This window comes from Octopus bimaculoides, chromosome 3 (genome assembly GCF_001194135.2).
Source record: "Octopus bimaculoides isolate UCB-OBI-ISO-001 chromosome 3, ASM119413v2, whole genome shotgun sequence".
Taxonomy (NCBI): Eukaryota; Metazoa; Mollusca; class Cephalopoda; order Octopoda; family Octopodidae; genus Octopus; species Octopus bimaculoides.
Window position 1 is genome coordinate 54,935,907 of NC_068983.1, and position 4,505 is coordinate 54,940,411.

The window sequence follows — 4,505 nt, forward strand, 5'->3', positions numbered from 1 at the left end:
GAAATAAAGTGTGTAGTGTGTGGTCATCTCAAAAAAAGAACGGTCATGTTTCAGCTGTGCAAGATCGCTTTGATTTTGTCAAAGAAGATAGAAACCTTTTGATAAAGGCGGCGAGCTGCCAGAAACATAAACATGCCGGGCGAAATGCTTAGTGGTATTTCATCTGTCTTTATGTTCTGAGTTCAAATTCCTCCAAGGTTGACTTTGCCCTTCATCCTTTTGGGATCGATAAAGTACCAATTACACACTGGGGTCGATGTAATCGACTTAATCCCTTTGCCTGTCCTTGTTTGTCCCCTCTATGTTAAGCCCCTTGTGAGCAATAAAGAAATAAGAAACTGAAAGAAGCCCTTCATATATGTGTATGTATATGTGTGTGTGTTTGTCACTCCACCACTGCTTGACGACCAGTGTTGGTCCTTGTAGCGTAACAGTTTTGCAAAAGGGATCGATTGAATAAATAGCAGGCTTAAAAAAAAAAGTACTGGGGTTGATTCATTCAATTAAAAATTCTTCAAGGCTGTGCTCCAGCATGGCCACAATATGTGTTTGAGAAGGAGGCCCATCAAGCCAAGTGAAATCGTAGTCATGGCAAGTACTAGTGTGATGCAACTAGCACCTGTGCCAGTGCCAGTCAAAAGCACCCATTATACTCCCAGAGTGGTTGGTGTTAGGAAGGGCATCTAGCTGTAGAAATCATGCCAAATCAGATTGGAGCCTGGTGCAGCCCTTGTCAAATTGTCCAACCCTTGTCACCATGGGCAACGGACATTAAATGATAATGATGATGACTTGTATTTTGTCGAAATACAACAGCAAAGCATCATTTAACAATTCTTATTTAAGTCTGCCGAAACATATTAATTAAGTATGAATATGTGATTGTTTTGATTCTCACTACTCTCTGTGCCCATGATAATTTATTATTGGTCTGGCAGACATCAGCAAATAATTGGTTTGCTGATTTCTTTAAACAAGAACCTCCACTCTTGTTTAAAATTGTTGATCTGGATGTAACTATGACTGAAGAGACACAACCAAGTTGAAACACCAGTGTCTGAAAGTCTCCTTATGTTGGTGGCTTGATAGTGTTGTCAGCAGGCATTATCTGAAAGGAGGTGTTTTCTGATGATCAAATACAACAATTAACATTTTCATGTTCTGGAATTTATTAAAAACGGATGTGTATACCATCATTTTGATCCTCACTTTTCTTTCTGCACATAATAATTTATTATCCATTTAGCAGTTATCAGCAAATAATTTGCTTACTGATTTTTATAAAAAAAAGAACCATCACTCTTGTGTAGATCATTGATCTGGGTGTAGCTTTGACTGAAGTGATACCATCAGGCTGAAACATGAGTGCCTCATTCTTTACATCAATAACCAAGTGTATTATGATCACACATTGTCTGAAAGAAGGTGTTCCTGAATGATGAAATACAGCAGTGATTAACATATTCATCTTCACTCAGATACAATCTTTCTTAAAAAAACAAATCTTCAGTTTCTTAATCTTCAGTATATCTAACATTTATAGGTAAATCATTGGTTATCTTTAATTATCTTCCCAGCAAGATTTATAAATATCAGCTATTGTAATTCATTTTTTTACTCTAAGCTGTTTTCACTCAGATGCTAGTTAGTCACAGATGATAATAACCAAATGTTATTTAGACCCAGTTGCTGCTAACTAAACTTGCTAAGCCTTTTTGCTGTGTTATGTTTTTATTTTTTCTTGTCCGTGACATTTTATGAAATTACAAATACCTCCAGTTCATTTTCAATGTGAAAAGGTTAATGGGTTCAAATAACAGTAATGATAAATTTCATGATTATATGCAAACTGAGATTGCCATGCGGTTGTTTATTTAATGAACAGTTAATATCTTCATAAAGGTCAACAGGTCAACAAGAAAGAAAACATGATATGCAAATTTTTTACTCAATGTCCATAATAAATACACGTTCACTTGGAAATATTCTGATAATAGATTATCAATTTATGTAAATGAATCATAACTTCCGGAATCTTTATGATTATCATCATCTCTATTCAACATCTGTTTTTCCATGCTTGCATGGGTCACACAATTTGTTGAAGCAGATTTTCTTCAGCTGAATGCCTTTCTTGTCACCAACTCTTACCTGCTTCCAAGAAAGGTAATATTTTCCATGGAAGTCTGGAAATGACTGTCATCAGTTGTATGATGGTAATTCTCATCTACAGCCATCACAGGATGTCAAAATAAACACACACACATGCACACACACACACACACACACACACACACGCACATGTATACACATATCATCAGCATCTTCTACATCATCATTTAATGTCCACTTTTCCATGTCTGCATGCGTTAAACGGAATTTATTGAGGCAGATTTTCTATAGCTGGTTGCTCATCCTGTCACCCACCCTCACCTGTTTCCAGGCAAGGTAATATTAATGAAATTTATGATATAATTTCATCTTCCTTTGTCGTACCAGGCGCAGGAGCGGCTGTGTGGCAAGTAGCTTGCTTCCCAACCACATTGTTCTGGGTTCAGTCTCACTGCGTGGCACTTTGGGCAAATGCCTTCTACTATAGCCTCGGGCCGACCAAAGCCTTGTGAATTGATTTGGTAGACGGAAACTGAATAAAGCTCGTCATATATAGTGAGCTGAAACTAGATAAAATGAAAATGAAAATATGTTTGTGTGTCTGTGTTTGTCCCCCCGACATCGCTTGACAACTGATGCTGGTGTGTTTACGTCCCTGTAACTTAGTGGCTCGGTAAAAGAGACTGATAGAATAAGTACTAGGCCTACAAAGAATAAGTCCTGGGATTGATTTGCTCAAGTAAAGGCAGTGCTCCAGCATGGCCGCAGTCAAATGACAAACAAATACACACACATATATATATATATACACACACATACACCTATACATACATACACATATACATATGCAACACATGGCAAGCTTCTTCCAGTTTCCATCTACCGACCCCACTTGAAAGACTTTGGTTAGCCTGGAGTTATAATAAAGAAAGGTAAAGGTTACCTTCTTGATTCATGCTGAGTCATAAGGGCTGGTTTCCATGCCATATAAATTCCCCACCTGGATGGGACACTGGTCCATCACAGGATTATTTATTTTCGTCAGCCGAGTGGACTGGAGCAGCATGAAATGAAGTGTTTTGCTCAAGAACACAACACGTCACCTGGTCTAAGAATTGAAACCACCACCTTATGATCCAGAGTCCTACATTTTAACTGCTAATCCACAGGAGCTATAGAAGAAGGCTTGCCCAAAGTGGCATGGATTGAGTTTGAACTTGAGACGATATGGTTGGAAAGCAAGCTTCTCAACCTCACAGTCATACATGTGATATCTTGTTAACAAATACACATGGCTCCATGGTGTGAATGAAGTGTGTTTAGTATATTACTTGTATATCTATTTCAGAGAAATGTATGTCATTGTACTTGACTTACATTTCTTTGCGCATTAGTAGTGTCACATGTGGACACATGTTAAAAAGGAATAGTTTTATTACGTTGTAAATTAAGCAACAAATTTATAAAAATGGATTTGATTAATGATGGAAGAATGCCATTGGAATAATAATAAAATAAGAATATAAAGAAGTATGCAAAAAAAAAAAAAGAAGAAGAGATGTTGAGATTGCAGTGATTTATAAGATGGAGCAAATTAATTGTAGAAGAACAATATATATGAAAGAACAGTCTGCTCTGATGAAAGAATTCGTTAATGTGAGGCAGTATTAATGAACTCTGCCTCTCAGCTGCAAAAAAAGAAAAAGAAGAAAAGAAAGAAAAAGAGCAAGACAAAAATATTAGCAGAGTTTTACCTACTTTTTCATCAATCACCATTATTAGCAGAGATTAACTGTGGAGTTATAGGATTATAATTGCATTTTCTTTGAGAAATGTTGGCATGTCATAGCATTACCAGACTTTCTTTTAATGAGCTCTCCTGGAAATATTGGCAAAAGTGGATGAAAGCAACATAATTAGAATGGAGACAAGCAATAATGGGGTAAAGTGAAAAGCTCACTCGGCTTTTCTGAATTACGGAAATGAATAAGTAAATTCTTCAAAATAAATAAATCATATTCTGTTTCTGCTATGTTGTTTTATTCATTATTTTATCTTTTTCAAAACAAACTTCTCCTGTACCTTCCTTCTAACTTAGTTTTTTTTTTTTTTACTTCTTTTCCTTCTTCAAAAATGTCTTTGGATTTCTCTATTTTAAACGTTAAAGATATTCTGATTGTGCTTCTGTACCGATCACCATTTTCTTTTCTTTTTCTTTTCTTCAAAATGTGTTTCTTTTTTCCCTATCCTAAATTTCTTTGAGAAAAAAAAATTTTTTTTTACAATTCTGAAATCTCTGAAATTCAAAACTTTGAGATCCAAATACTGTTCTTTTATCTTTCATCAATCATTTTACTGTGGCCATGCTGGGGCACTACCTCGAAGGGTTTTAG

The 4,505-nt window shown here is 36.0% G+C and overlaps 1 protein-coding gene across 4 annotated transcripts in view; it reads left to right on the forward strand.

Moving 5' to 3' along the window:
* Positions 1 to 4,505, forward strand: part of LOC106879863 (dual 3',5'-cyclic-AMP and -GMP phosphodiesterase 11) — a 237,486-nt gene that overhangs the window by 107,810 nt on the left and 125,171 nt on the right. The gene's annotated exons all lie outside the window — the stretch shown is intronic.